This window comes from Ovis aries, chromosome 6 (genome assembly GCF_016772045.2).
Source record: "Ovis aries strain OAR_USU_Benz2616 breed Rambouillet chromosome 6, ARS-UI_Ramb_v3.0, whole genome shotgun sequence".
Lineage (NCBI taxonomy): Eukaryota > Metazoa > Chordata > Mammalia > Artiodactyla > Bovidae > Ovis > Ovis aries.
Genome location: NC_056059.1, coordinates 68,064,644 through 68,081,142, shown reverse-complemented (window position 1 = coordinate 68,081,142; position 16,499 = coordinate 68,064,644). Strand labels below are relative to the sequence as shown.

The 16,499-nt window shown below is 36.8% G+C and overlaps 1 protein-coding gene across 16 annotated transcripts in view; it reads left to right on the top strand.

The window, feature by feature from the left end:
- Positions 1-16,499, top strand: part of FRYL (FRY like transcription coactivator) — a 259,369-nt gene that overhangs the window by 35,479 nt on the left and 207,391 nt on the right. For all 16 annotated transcript variants that reach the window (XM_060417094.1, XM_015096494.3, XM_060417093.1 and 13 more), the window contains exon 2: positions 6,417-6,592. The gene's annotated coding sequence lies outside the window, so the exon portion shown is untranslated. The remainder of the gene's footprint in view (positions 1-6,416; positions 6,593-16,499) is intronic.

The window sequence follows — 16,499 nt, the reverse complement described above, 5'->3', positions numbered from 1 at the left end:
TGTACCTATGGACAAGCATCTCAGAAAACCTAGAGATTATAAAATGTTCAGATTCTAAGCAGTTTTGTGTTATAGATATAACTTTGTTGCATAAATGTGATTCTTATTTTTTACCTATGTATAAGTTGTACATAAGGAAATAAATGTATGTTTGTATGTCAGATAGTGATAAATGCAATGATAAAACAAAATGGAAATAGGGCAGTGACATGGGAGGTCCTCTGAATCACCTTTTTGTCATTTACCTACCAACTGAGAATAATAATAACCTTTCTGTTTAGAGTTGCGTGGATTTCATTGTGTGTGAGGAAATAAATGTATGTACGTATGTTTGTATGTCAGATAGTGATAAATGCAATGATAAAACAAAATGGAAATAGGGCAGTGACATGGGAGGTCCTCTGAATCACCTTCTGATCATTTACCTACCAACTGAGAATAATAATAACCTTTCTGTTCAGAGTTGCGTGGATTTCATTGTGTGTAACATGCACCTAGTTTGATACCTGGTATCATACCAGATTGTTGAGTACATGTTATTCTACTTTCCCTTTCTTTCTATAATTTGAGTCAGCCAAATCTGCAGTCTAGTGCCGTATCATATGGAGTATGGTAAAACTATGAGTTTAAACTAGAATATTTGTTTAAAACCATGTCCTTTATGTGGTTTTGAAGTTCTTGTTGAAAAAGTAAATGATAACACAAATGAACCTCAAAGAGGCCTCATGTTTAGTGAAATAAGCCAGTGACAAGAGGACAAATACTGTATGATTCCACTTAAATAAGATACCTAGAGTAGTCACTTTCCTGCATTGGAGAAGGAAATGGCAACCCACTCCAGTGTTCTTGCCTGGAGAATCCCAGGGACAGAGGAGCCTGGTGGGCTTCCATCTATGGGGTTGCACAGAGTCGGACACGACTGAAGCGACTTAGCAGCAGCAGCAGCAGCAGCAGAGTAGTCAAAACAGAGTAGTAGTATTAGAAACAGAGTAGAATGCTTGTTGCCAGGGCCTGGGAGGAGGGAGCGGAAGAGGAGTTACTGTCTAGTAAATACAGAGTTTCAGTTTTGAAAGATAAAAAGATTTCTGGAGATGGATGGTGGTGGTCTTTGTACAACAGTGTGAATGTACTTGGTACCACAGAGCTGTATGCTTAAAGTGGTTAAGATGGTAAATTATATATTATATGTACCTTACTTTTTAAAAAAGGAAATGATGAAACTACTTTATGTTGATGATGCTTGTCCTCACCGCCCATTTTTGGTTAAATGTTAAATTTTATTAGTTAAATTTTTTTCTTTCCATTTTATTTAGGTATAATTGACGTGCAACAGTGATTAAGGTGTACAGCAACATGACTTATATATATGGTGAAGTGATTATAAATCAAGTTGTTCTTGACTAAATCATGAAATAGTGGGTTGCTGTTCGTACATGATAAATCTGTGTGAGATTCCTAGAAACTGGAAAGTTTTGATTATCAGAAATTTTCATCATCTTAACTTCCAGAGGTATCAGATCTTAAACTGTTGCTTTGAGAGCAAAGTTTATAATATGGTGGGATAAGACTTCTTTGTTTTACATGTCAATTAAAAAATATGTATTGAGCCCTTATTATGTTGAATGGATAACGGTAACAACATTTTGTGCTATATGTTGGCTATTTTTCTAAATTTACGCGTAGTAACACTTATAATACTTCTAACATTTATAATCCTTATAAAAAGTCCTTGAAGCTCTTATGGTTGAGAAACCCAAGCCTGTGATTTTAAAAGTGATTTTCTACTTTAAAAATGACTTTAAAGGAATTTAATGCATAGAAGCAAAGGGAGGGCATTCTAGATGGAAGGAAGATCTGGGCGTAGGAAGGAATGGCGTTTGTTTGCACAGAGCAGAGTTCTAGAGAACATTAGGGAGATGAGCTAGCAGTTTGTTCTCTTCCATTAGGACCTCGACTGTGAGGCTAAGGGATTTCTGGACTTTATTCTGTAAGCATTGGGAGTACCACTGAATTACCGAGTCAGGGAGCTTTGTGATCAGAGTCATACAATTTGAAAGACATACTTGGGAGCAGTATCTGAGGTGCATCAGAAGAGTGAGAGGGGGGAGGTGAGAAGCCTTGTGGAGTCCTTTTGACAGAAGGGTATTTTAGAATTGCAGTGGTTGGGGTCAGAGGGTAAATGGCTGACTTGATGAGTTGAGACTTGAAGAAGTAGAGGCCCAAATTGTAGTAAGAGGAAATAAAGAGAAGTCTGTGGTGCATGAATGTAAGATTTTTTTTTTTTTTCCCTTTAATGGTCATCTGAATATACAGGTCAGATATAGGTTTGGCTTCAAAAAGGGAGGGTTCAGAGGGCCCAAGAGCCCAGGAAGAGGGATTTTAGCAGCCTTGAACTGAATTTGTTAAGTTTACATTGGGCATCTTCTTTCAGTTTGAGAGGTGAAGTTATCTGTAGAGAGTACAGGACTGTGGTGGTCCTGAGACTTGAAGGATAGAAAAGTTTCAGCCTTTCTAAGACACAACTCAGGAGGGTCAAACATCAGTCTTTAGAGTGTGAGATAGAATACTAGTAATAATAGTGTACTTCTGTTAGTCTTTTATACAAATAAATTACATGCAATAGAGTCTCTTTTATACAATATTGATTGTGTAATCAACTAGTAGTTGGGATCGTGTTACATAGGGATGAAGAATCAAAGGGAAGATATATGCCTTAAATGTTAAGTGTATAAATGCTCAGATATCATCAGTCTTTTGATGTAGAGCTGAGGCCTTCTCTTTAGGATATTTTAAAAGTGACTTGCCTTTTTCAATTCTTCGGCTGAAGTTTCAGAGACAAAGCATTTTCTTTTTGCACTCATATTTTTGATATATTTAACTAAGATATATAACTATAGTAAATACAATTAGCAAAGGTGAATTTTGGACAAATACAAGATAACTTACTCTTGGTAGGCATGCACTTCAGTCGCTGGGAGAAAAATGAGGTGCTGTACCAAAGAGGACTCCTCATTCCCCACAAAAGGAAATGGAAACTTGGGAGTTATGGTTTATCAGTGGTTTTAGGACTGATGAGAATCTGGTTTTATCTTGAATCTAATGCTTTTCCTGTTATATAGTGTTGCAAGTTGATAAGGAATAATATGTGAAATATTGTTGAGTGGTGAAGAAGTGATAGACTGTGTATATTTTTTTAATACAATAGCTTTATTGAGATATAATTCACATACCATGCAAGTCACCAGTGTATAGTGTACAATTTGAGGTTTTTGTGTATTGACAGAATTGTGCAGCCACAACCACAATTGATTTTAGAATATATTCATCATCCCCTAAAAGAAATCCTGTATCCATTACCTCCCCATCTCCTCACTGTCCAGAGTCAACCACAAATCTGTCTTTTCTCTATATATTGATAGATTTGTCTGTTCATATAAGTGGAATAATGTAATGTTTAACCTTTCGTGACTTGCTTCTTTCACTTAACCTAATTGTTTCAGATTCATCTATGTTGTAGCATGTACCAGTATTTTTTATGGCACACTCCACTGGATGGATACACCACATTTTATTTATCCATTTATCAGTTGATGACATTTGTATTGTTTCTGCCTTTTGACTGTAATACAAATAATGCTATTATGACAGTTTCTGTAGTATAGGGTTATCACAGATAATGCTATTGTGAACATTTGTACACATATTTTTGCATGGATTTATGTTTTAATTTCTCTTGCTGTATACCTGGGAGTGGAATGGTTAACACATATTTTATTTTTATTTTTGAGGAACTGCCAGACTGTTTTCCAAAGTGGCTGTACTATTTTATATTCCTACCAGCAGTGTGTGAGGAGGGTTCTAGCCATACACTTGCCAACACTTATAATCTTTGTTTTGATTATGGCCTTCTTAGTTGTTATATATATGTTTTAAAATGATTATATTTTTCTAACTATAAATGCCCTTTGAAGATATTTTGGAAAATACAGAAAAGCATAAAAGATAAAAACATCATTTATTTTAAATCACTATTTAGAAATAATATTGAGTAAGTTATTTATCTCTGTTTCAATGTAATTTTTAAAAAATGGATAAAATTATATATAATTTTGAGTCCTGCTCTTTTTTTATAATTGTTAACATCATTCTGCCCCCCTGTTTTTTGAAATTTTAATTTTATCCGATCAAAGAATGTCTATTCTGTTCTCTCTGGCTTCTGTGTTCTTATTTCTTATTACTTTTTAAAATTTTACAATTATTTCAGAGGAGCCAGACATGGAGTAGGGATAAATATTTGCAGTTAATCTAACATGTTTAACTAGAAATTACTTCTAGGTTAACTGTAGCATAATGTTCCATCTGCTGAGTAAACTATAATTTAGCCAACTATTTCTCTATTTCAGGCGTTTATATTCCTTAGAATTTTTCTTTATAAATAATGTAAAATTTCTTTTAAAATAATGTAAAAAATTTTTCTTTATAAATAGTGTAAAAAAAATTTGTATATAAAATTTTCTCTGCATTTTGCATTCGTGGGAACGCAGTTACTGGGTCAACAACTATGAACGTATTAAAGATTCTTGTTACGTATTGAAAAATTTACTTTTCAGAATGGTTGTCAAATTTACATATCCTGGTGGCTCAGACGGTAAAAGCGTCTGCCTACAATGCCTACCATGTGAGAGACCTGAGTTCAGTCCCTGGGTCAGGAAGATCTCCTGGAGAAGGAAATGGCACCCCACTCCAGTACTCTTGCCTGGAAAATCCCATGGATGGTGGAACCTTGTAGGCTGTAGTCCATGGGGTCACAAAGAGTCGGACACGACTGAGCGACTTCACTTTGCTTCGCTTCACTTCGAGCAAGTGTATACTTATTCCTTTCTTAGTGTACCTTCACTAGCAGCCAGTAAATGGGTGACAGTGAATCCTAAGGTCATTGGAGCAGGCATCTTTCGGGTTTGTTCACTGATACATGTATTGCTGGTAGATAGTAGGCACTGAATATATGTGGAATTACTCCCAGTAGGAAAGAGAAGAGTTTCTCTGAAAGAAAAGGAAATAATTTGCCATTCACCATTCCAGGGCTTCCCTGATGGCTCAGTGGTAAAGAAGCTGCCTATAGTGCACAAGCCACAGGAGATAGATGCAGGTTCAATCCCTGGGTTGGTAAGATTCCCTGGAGAAGGAAATGGCAACCCACTCTAGTATTCTTACATGGAGAATTCCATGGACAGAGGAGACTGGCAAGCTACAGTCCATGGGGTTGCAAAGAATCAGACACTACTGAAGCGACTTAGCACGCACTTAGCATACACACACATTCCAGGAGAGTAGCCTTGTTATACTGATCATATAACAGCTTGTGTTTTAATAAAAAAGGGATGAAGGAGTAAAAATTAAGCTTATTTGAGGAACTTATTTTAAATTTTATTTTGTTTAACATTTACATGTTTTGAAAGTCAGAGTGACACTTTGAAATCTTAGCTTCTATCCCTGTTTCCTTACTGTCCTTTATTGGTAACCAATCCCCTTGACTCTCCCGCCCCCTGCCTCTTTTTTTAGGCAATTTCTTATGGATCTTTATAGTACTTTTTAGTAAAATTTAACCAATAAATATAGATATTTTTTCTTCTCTTTTTCCTTCCCCTTGTTAAGAACACAGACTATAACAACATATATGTACATACTCTGATGATGTTTCCATGGAAATACACAGAGTGCTTCCTTAATCATTTTAATACATCATATTCCTTATAGCGGATGCATCATAGATGATTTTAATCCTCATAGGTTGTTTTCAGTGTTTCACTTTTATAGATTATCCCACAATAATCTTGCTGTACACTATATTTTGTGAGTGTGTAATTGTATCTGTAGGAAAATGTACCAGAAAGAGGATTGTTGGGTCAAAGAATAAGTGCATTCTTGATATTGTAGATGTTGATACTTCCACTAGCAATAGAGAATGCTTATTTCTTGGAGTGCCTTAGGGTACCTTTTGAAAAGGTCTGTAGGGTCATTGCCCCAAAATGTATGTATACTCAAGTACTATGGAAGGACTGTTACGATGATGACCCTTGTATCAAGAAACAGGTAATTTTGCATAGATGGTGAGGAAATTAACGATGTACTTGAAAAAAATGTTACCAGTGATGAAAGATTTAACTTAGAACCTATAAATGACAAATACTCCTTTCTTGTTTTTTCTCTCCAGACAGATTCTTTCCCTATAGAGTTGAGATTTTTTAGTAAGTAAGTTCTTGGCTAAATTCTCAAGTTTTAAAAACTAAGTTCAATAATGATATATGTTATATGAAACCTGCCAAGTGTTACAACTATTGCTTTAAACATGGCTGTTATTAGTAACTAATAACTTACCGTGTTTCTTTTCTCTCTTTTTTTTCTTTGTCGTTCAGCCTTTAACATTCCACATTCTGCATTGTACATGGTGAATCACTACTGTTTTGCACCAGTGTGCCCACTTGTGTGCCCATAAAGTACAAGCTCCAGATTGAAAAAGCTTCTAGATGGATCCTTTCCATGTTTGGTGTTTTTTCTACAAACTCTGTGCCTCAGCAACCCTTTCTAAGTGGTAAGTGGTATGTATGTATTGTGCTTTTAAAAAGGAATAATAGGGATTTATAAAACAGCTTTCATTTGAATTACCTTCCCCTTTTTTGTGCCATATTCTCTTTTTACACATGGGTAAGCACCTATTCTTTTGTGTATTTGTGGTAATTTTCAAAATCATATCTAAGAATAACAATAATTCCTAATTTTTGGAGACTTCAGAATATTTTTCCATATTATAATCTGGGTATAGTATAATATGCAACATTTATGAAGAATACAAAAATATGTAAACACCTTTTTGTGTGTGCACTTTTATATGCTCTGTATTATCTATTGATATTTTATAATTTCATTTTCATTTTGAATGAGGTACAAGTGGTACTTACTGATGTCATAAGATCATAGTTTATATTTATTTCATAATTAGAGATTTTTACTACAAGTGTCTTTAAAATAATGATCTAAATTTATATTTACTGCTATAGATGATTACCATTTTTAGTGTTTATTACAATAAGTGAGCTTGTAAAACTGGGTTTACTAAAACTAGTTTTATTTGGGAAGAAAATTATTTTATGGAATGATAAAAATGTTAGAAGTAAAAAAGCTGTGAAAATAAAAGGGGAATTTCACTCCCAAACTAGAACTTGCATGGTAAGTGAATTGTGTTAGTATTTTATGATTTGTTATTGGTTCTGTTTTCATTTTGCTAGACCCATGGATTCCAACTTTACATCCGTACTCTATATTCTCTTATTATAAGGCTGAGGTAGTTCTTCCTATTGCTATCTTTCCCTACCTACTTGGGTATTTTGAGTCCACTGGGTCAAGAACATCCTCTTCCTAACAACTGTAAATTATGTGCACATTTATGGATTGATAAGAGAAGTATGTAATGCCAGCTCTTCTTTTTATAGCATGGCACTGTGTGTCCCTTTTTGTATTTTTAACCTTTTTTTTGCAAGCATAGGTGCTAGTTAGCCTATATGTTTTTTGAAAACATTTTGAGATTTATTTAAAACACATGTTTTGGGGTGGGGTGCAAAGGAGTAAAATTGAGCAAAACAAGTTGCTGACATGGGAAACCATTAAAATCATTGATGTAAAATATTGAAGACTCATTTTGAGTGTCAGTCAACAAGAGTTACCAAATGTTTATTTATAAATAAAATATATATGATGACAATTAGCACTGTAAAGAGGTAAGTCTCCAAATAGAAACCATGTAGTTAGATGAGGAGGTCGAATGAAGAATGAGGTACCCTTTAGCTCTAATTCTAATAATTAATTGCATAGTGTTCTTAAGTGCAAGTTAATTAGTCTTTGTAGCCCTTGGTTTCCTCATCTATGAAATGAGTGAATTAACTAAATAATTTTATAAGGTTTTTTTGGTGCTTTCATACACACAACAACTTTATGTCTATAATGAACAAGTTGATAGATATTTGTTTTTTTAGGATACCTTTTCTTTCCCAACCTATCTGATAGAGATATTTTTAGACTACTTTCTTTGAATTGTGGGGTTAGAATAAGGTCCCACTGTCAATTAGTCATTGTCTTTGGATTGTGATATCATTTTTGTATTCTTTTTCTTCACATTCTTATCCTTCTGTCCTCCTGACTGTTAGAATTCTTCACTTAACTCATTTGTTCCCTTTCTGTCTCTTGTATCTTATTAGTGACTCTCATCATGTTTCCTTGACCTGTTTAGTATCCACTGTTTTCACCTTCGTATTTTCCAGGATCACTGCATCTTATACCAGTGATTCTAATCCTGGGACCTTTTGAAAAATACAGATTCCTTCTAAAAATGAGCTTGGGAGAAGGGTTAGCTTGGCAGGTAGCTGAAACCTACTAGAAACCAGTATTACTAGCTCACCAGGACTGGAGTCCCAAGGTCTCATAGCCTGTCACTTCTTGCTTTAGATCACATCATCACTTAGTTGCACTTCTGAGGCCTTGGAGTCTCCTCTCATGATCATAACACTCTATCTGTTCTTTTTCTTTATTATGACTTGTTTCTTGGCATTTTCTTGCTTTTCTAATTAAAACCCAATCCTTGTGATCGTATTCACAGCAGCATCTTATGTTCTGTTGCCTTTTTAACATTCTGGAGACCCTGTCCAAACCACAAACTTAAGTTAATTTGCCAGATATATATTTCCTAGTTCTAGCTGCCTCATGCAGTTGGAAAAGGTCACATAACTAAGTTTGGATCTAGTAGGCAGTCATTTACTTTATCTCAAAACTAGTTCTTTGCAAGCTTGGCTTTTTACCCTTCTTTAGAAGACCCCACACCTTGTCACAGTCAAGTTGCCTTTTGGGGGTAACCTAGCATACTTCTTGACCTGTTCTTTTTTACTTCAGAATTTTTCAGTGCCTAAAGAGGAAGTATTATATCTTATTATAATTTTTATTATAGAAAATTTAAGACATATAAAAGTTAACAGACTAGTGTAATGAATCCCCTTGTATTCATTACTCAGGTTCAGTAATTATCATATCATGGCCAAATTGTCTCTCTCACCAACTTCCCTCCCATTCCTATACTGTTTTAAAGAAAATTCTAGGCATCATAAAATTTATTTGTATTTTTACCATTGATACCGTTTTACCATTATTAACTTTAAAAAAGCAATTCCAGTATAGCCAAATATCCAGTTAATGTTAATTGTAGTTCTCACACATTTTATTTATTTATTTATTTATTGGCTGGACCTCATGAAATGCAGGATCTTAGTTCCCTGTGCAGGGATGGAATTTGTGCCCCCTGCAGGTGAACTGTGGAGTCCTAGCCCCTGGATTGCCAGGGAAGTCCCCTCACACATTTTAAAAACAGTTGACTGGATAGGCTCAGGGTCTAGTTAAGCCCTTTCCCCATTGCAGTTGGTTGATTTTTCTCTGAAGGTTTCATCCTCCCCTCCCTTTTTGTCTTTAAAATTTATTTGTTGAATAAATTGGTCTTTGTCTCGTAGATGTGGATATTCCTGATTACATTCCTGTGCTGTGATTAAGCATCTCATCTGACCTTTGTATTTCATGTTAATTGGTAGTTGGATCTAGAGAATGCTTAGATTCCAGTTCAGATTCTTTCAGCAAGGCTTTGTCTTTGGGCACGTCTTTTTCTGCTGTTTAGTTGCCATTTGTGCTCCATGCTATAGATCAGATCTTACGTTTTCTGTAAGGAGGCAGATAGTGTATATTTTAGGCCTTGTGGCCCATCTGGTCTCCTCTGCTGCTATTACTAAATTCTGCTGTTGTAATGAGAAAGCTGCAATTGACAAAATGTAGATGAATGGGCATGACTGTATTCCAGTAAAACTATATTTACAAAAATAGGTGATGGGCTTCCTGCTTGAGATCTATTAAATCATTAAGATTTGCAAAATGGTGATTGTAACTTTACTGTTCATTTATTAGGTGAAATGGTCTATAAAGAGAAACTATTCCATGTATACTATTTGTTATGTGGTGGTTATTGTTCAGTTGCTCAGTTGTGTCTGACTCTTTGCAACCCCATGGACTGTAGCCTGTCAGGATTCCCTGTCCTTCACTGAATCCTAGAGTTTGGTCCAACTCATGTCTATTGAGTGATGCCAATGAGTTAATGCTATATAATAGTACAGTTTGTATGGGAAAGGTTGGACAAAAGCTTGACAGTTTCCCTTAGCTTACCTATTTCAAAATAGTGCCTTGGTTATATTTGCTGTCTCCAACAGTGACTGATTAGGGTCTCCCCTTCACCTCTAGATTCTTTATAGACTCTTTAAACATATTGGAGTTTTAAAAAATTCACTATGGTAATTACCATTGTTAATGCTTAAATTACTAAATCTTTGGTCAGTGGGACTCTTAAAGTTGCTTACTGTGTTATTTTGACACGACTAGTCATTTTTGATAGCTTCTTGATTATCTAGTATAACTCATCATGTACATTTGTCAACAATGTCTCCAAAGAGTCCTGATTCCTTTATTGGGGAATAGAATTTCAAGACCACAGTTTGGGCTCTAGGGGTTCTCATTGCTAGTGGATTGATGATTGTTTCTAGGCCTTTTCAGTACTCAGAACTAGGGAATTTTTTTTTTTTTAGGACAGAGTACCTCATGATTTCATACTGATATTTCCAATTCAGTTTCAATACTGTCAGATTTTTTGTGAATCCTTTTTATTTTATATCTGTATTTTTCAGCTGAGAATTCTAGTTCTCAGTAATACTAAGAATAATATTAAAATATTTCATAGTTACTCATTTATAATACCCTCATTATACATGCAACAGTCTCAGAGTAGCAGTACTGACATTTTGTCTTTCAGGTTTCTTTTCTCATCTCTGTGAGATTTCAGTTCAGTTCAGTCGCTCACTCATGTCCGACTCTTTGTGACCCCATGAATTGCAGCACACCAGGCCTCCGTGTCCATCACCAACTCCCAGAGTTCACTCAAACTCATGTCCATCTAGTCGGTGATGCTATCCAGCCATCTCATGCTCTGTCGTCCCCTTCTCCTCCTGCCCGCAATCCCTCCCAGCATCAGGGTCTTTTCCAATGAGTCAACTCTTTGCATGAGGTGGCCCAAGTATTGGAGTTTCAGCTTCAGCATCATTCCTTCCAAAGAACACCCAGGACTTATCTCCTTTAGAATGGACTGGTTGGATCTCCTTGCAGTCCAAGGGACTCTCAAGAGTCTTCTCCAACACCACAGTTCAAAAGCATCAATTCTTCGGCGCTCAGCTTTCTTCACAGTCCAACTCTCGCATCCACACATGACCACTGGAAAAACCATAGCCTTGACTAAATGGACCTTTGTTGGCAAAGTAATGTCTCTGCTTTTTAATACGCTATCTAGGTTGGTCATAACTTTCCTTCTAAAGAGTAAGCGTCTTTTAATTTCATGGCTGCAGTCACCATCTGCAATGATTTTGGAACCCCCCAAAATAAAGTCTGACACTGCTTCCACTGTTTCCTCATCTGTTTCCCATGAAGTGATGGGACCAGATGCCATGATCTTCGTTTTCTGAATGTTGAGCTTTAAGCCAACTTTTTCACTCTCCTCTTTCACTTTCATCAAGAGGCTTTTGAGTTCCTCTTCACTTTCTACCATAAGGGTGGTGTCATCTGCATATCTGAGGTTATTGATATTTCTCCCAGCAATCTTGATTCCAGCTTGTGCTTCTTCCAGCCCAGCATTTCTCATGATGTACTCTGCATAGAAGTTAAATAAGCAGGGTGACAATATACAGCCTCGATGTACTCCTTTTCCTATTAGGAACCAGTCTGTTGTTCCATGTCCAGTTCTAACTGTTGCTGCCTGACCTGCATATGTGAGATTTAGCCATGTTGTTGCATGAAATAGTAGTTTCGTTGTTTGTTGTTTTTTTCTATTTCTGTATAGTAAATATTCTGTTGTGTGAAATGCCATGACTTATGTATGCATTTTCTAGTTGGTAGATATTTGAGTTGCTTCTAGTTAGGAGCTGTTAGGAATCAAGTTGCCATGAGCACTCTTGTATGCAGCTTTTGGTTGGCATATATACTTTCTTCTCTTGGCTATAGTCCAGCAGTGGAATTTGCAGTTCATTTTTGGACTTAGGGCTCATATCCCTAGGAATGTTTACTCAGTGGCCTGTGTGTGTTAGTTATCTATTGCTGTGTAACAAATCACCCCAAAACTCAGTGGCATAACACAGCAAATGTTATCATCTCACAGTTGCTATGAGTCAGTTTTTGTGGGGTACAGTTAACTGGGTACCTCTAGCTTAGGGTCTCTCATATAGCTATAGTCAGGGTGTTAGCTGCGGTGCATATATCCCTGGGCTCGGTTGGAGGAGCCACAAAGGAGCCTTCTGGAGGTGCTTCAAGCACACTTAGGTCATCAAGCACACTCAGGTCCTTTCTGGCTGTTGGCTGGAGACCAGTTCCTGTGCCTCTCCATGGGGCCGCTAACATCATGGCAGTTAGTTGTGAATTCAGAGCAAGCGAGGAAAGAGTATCCTTTTTAGTGGCCTTTTTAGTAACCTGTTCTTTGAGTGACAACCCAACATGTATGCTGCATTCTTTTGCTTATATTTTAAATTGTTGTGGTAAAATATACATAACATAAAATGTCAGTTTTAATCATTTTTAAGTGTATAGTTATGCCACCAACAGAGTATACATCTAAGTTATTTTAAATATTTTGATATTTAATAACTTGTAAAATGTAATTTGGTTTTATAATCATATATAATAGTTTTATGCCTCCAAAGTCATCCCCATAAAACAAGGCTTATTGAAAGGAGTCTAACTTCTATCTCTATTTTCTCTACCCTTTTCCCTTTTTTCTCTAAGTAGTTATATGGTAAAAACCCAAGTTTATTCTTCAATTCTGCTTTTTAAAAAATATTCCTCTTTAGACAAATGATAATATATGCCTTGCTTTTTTCACTTAATATATTCTGGAGATCACTCATTAGTAATAAATTATTCCTTTTTATAGCTACATAATATCTCATTGCATGAATAAAAAAGACATAGCTTATTTAACCAATTTTCAGTTGATGGGCATCTGAGTTGTTTCTAATTTTTTGCAAATAGCACTGCAGTTGGTAACTTTATTATCCATATATATATCATTTTATGTTTTTGCCACTGTATATTTGGGACAGATTCCTGGATGTGGAATTACAGGGTCAAAGGGAAAATGAGTACACAGTTGCCGGGAGCCAGTGTGAGGAATCCCGCCCATGACAAGGTCATGAGGAAGGAAGCTGACATACGCAAGGCGTGCTCAGACTTCAGGGACCCCTCTGGAAATTCCTAAGCATGTATCCCAACAAAAATCTGCCGGCTTTTGTGCTCTGCTTTTCCACTCTTCTGACATTTTCTGGAAAAAGTCAATTCAGGGCTTTAGTCTTCTGCATTTGAAAGAGTGTTTCAATCCAAAAAACCCTCTGATGGCTTTCTAGCCTGCCTGCAGGACTTGTACAGCTGCGCGTGTGATTGTTTGAGGCCTCCTGACCGCAGGAGGCACAGGAAGCTTAAAACATCCTAGGAATGTAGGAGCTTCCGAGGAGTCAAAATCTTTTTAGGACTGATTAAAGGTTTCATTTGTTGAGTCAATATTTGCTGCCAAATTTTCACATCCTTTAGTTGTAGATATAGTTAGAAAAACAAGTAGTAGACCTTGTGTTAGCAACATTAGATCTTTGAGTTAAGTACCTTCTTTGTTATATCCCACTGCACCTTTGTTCTATAGAGATGTAACTTTAATGTTAATGCTTTAAGGACATGTAGATTAAAGAAAAACACTTCAGGGGAAACAAGATTAACATTCATTAAGGAAGAGAGCCAAAAGTGTTAACAAGCCTCTTGGCCAGAAGATAATGTAAATCACCTGAGACCTTTTGTATACAAAATGATGTATAGAAAGAGCCTGAGCTGCGAACGCTACATAATCTTGTGTTACCCATTGATCTCTGTGTTTTATCAAAAGTATAAAAGGCCTTCTGAACAATAAAGGATGGGGCCAGCTTCCTGGGGCCAGCCTCTGGGGCCGGGGGCCAGCTTCTTGGACCAGCTTCTCTAACTAGTCTCCCGGCCTGGTTTCTTGGGACTCTGGCTACCCCCGTGTCTCTCTCTCTCTCTTTCTTCCTCTCTCTCTTTCCCTCTCTCTGCTCTTTACTTTAACTTCAGGCTGAATCTCCACCTGGAGCGCGGAGGCGCGCCAGGTCTACTTACTTGCCCCGGCTGTTAAGACCCGCGAGAAAGGGAGCTTAAGGCGAGGCACCCTTAGATATTCAAGCAGGCGCCGGTGGCCCAACGTAGATGGTGCAAATTCCTTGTCTGGAATTTTATTGGCCTTCCGCGTAAACCAAGCTATTCAGCCCTCTTCCTCCACTTAATCTTCTTACTACACTATAGTTTCTTAATCTAATCTTACATTAATAAATAAACAAGTCTTTCCACGCCGACGCCGTCCATCCTTCGAATTCCCTGGATCCACCGGGGCTGGACCCCGGCACACAGTTTCATAGATATTGACAGATTTATCCTCATAAGAAACAAATCTCTTTGTGTACCCATCAGTAAAGTACAAGAGTGCCTCTTCGTGTGTGTATGTGTGTGTGTATATGTGTGTGTATGTGTGTGTGTGTATATATATATATAAATAAATATAAAACCTTATGAATAGGATATATTGTCAGAATTTTTTTTTGTCCTAATGGAATCTCATAGTGTTAATTTTCATCTCTCATTATGAGTCAGACTGAATATCTTTTTTATAATTTATAGCTTTATATTTACACATTTCAGAACCATTTACATTAACTGTGGATTCTTTTAGATATAACATAGCATGTGTATCTTGGACACCTTAGGCTGAGTATCTTTTTTATATGGGTGAGAAGCATTTGCATTTCTTTTTTTTGTTAACTGCCCATTTCTTTAGCTCTTTTTCTATAGGTTTGTTGGTGTTTTCTATTTTACAAGCTTTTTACATCTTAGGAATATCCACATTTTATCCATTTGTTTCTTCTTCCTACCAGTTGAATAGAGATATTCTCTATTCTGCTTTTCTATACTCTGCCTTTAGCTTGTTTCGTTTTGTTTCTCATCCTTTTCTATTAATGTTACATTTTTTTCTTCTGGCTAAACAATTATTCAGTATTTAGTGACTCTACTTCTGCAGCTCAAACCTATTCCATGATTTCTTCAAATTCAGCATACCTCAGATAGAGTTTGATTTTATCCACAAACCTGAAGTTCCCTTTGTCAGGTAATGGCATTACTGTTTTCCTACTTGGGAACTTGAAGTAATCTTCTATGATTTACTTATTGTTAATTCAGCAAGTATTTGTTGAGTACCCACCAAGTGCCAGGTACTGGACTAGTCATTAAGTAATTACAGTCCTAGCTTTCAGGGAACAGTCTGATATGGGAATAGCTAGTAAACACAAACCCATGTCTAAACAGGTAGTATGTATTTCAAGAGAGAAGTTAAGGGTGGGACACATGATTAGATTGGAGAGTTTAGGAATAGTCTTTTGGAGACAGTGACTCTTTTTAAAAAAGATTTATTTATTTCATTTTTTGGCTTTGGTGGGTCTTTGTTGCTGTATGCGGGCTTTCTCTAGTTGTGATGAGTAGGGGCTGCTCTCTAGTTTCAGTGTGAGGGCTTCTCATTGTGGTGGCTTCTCTTGTTTCAGACTCTAGGCATATGGGCTTTAGTAGTTACAGTGTGGGCTCAGTGTTGTGACTTGCAGGCTTTAGACTCTGGCTTTAGTAATTGTGGTACACCAGCTCTGCTGCTCTGTGGCATGTGGGATCTTCCCAGACCAGGGATCGAACCGGTGTCCCCTGCATTGCAAGGCAGATTCTTAACCACTAGGCCACCAGGGGAACCTGAGGAAGTGACTTTTAAACTGGGAGTTGAAGGCTTGTTAGGCTTCACCTGGTGAAAAGAGTTTGAGTTCCAGGTATAGGAAACAGCATGTGGAATGATCCTGAGGCACAAGAGAAGTTGAACTACATTTTAGGAAATGAAATGGCCCATTTGGCTGGCATATAGGCAGAAGAGAGAGAGAGCTATGAGATGTGATCTGATTTACTTTGTAAAATGAGGTTAGGGGTGCATGCAGAGGTTGGTTAGGAGCCCGGTTAGGAGGCTGTGGTGGTAACCGAGAAGTAGTGGTATCCTGTGCATTCTTCTGTGAAATTCTTTCAGTTCTATACCTTTAGTGCTTTGTTCATTCTGCCCTAGTTCAAAAAGTCGTCTCTTGGCTGGTCTGATAGGTTTTTATACGAATTGGTTCCGCTCTGTTTTAGTTTCTGTTCACCATCCAGTCTGCTTCAAAAGTGAAGAAATCACAAGTCTGTTCATATCGCTTTCTTTCTTGAAAACTCATGGTGGCTTCCTGGGATTGTTAATTTTATGTGTCTACTTGACA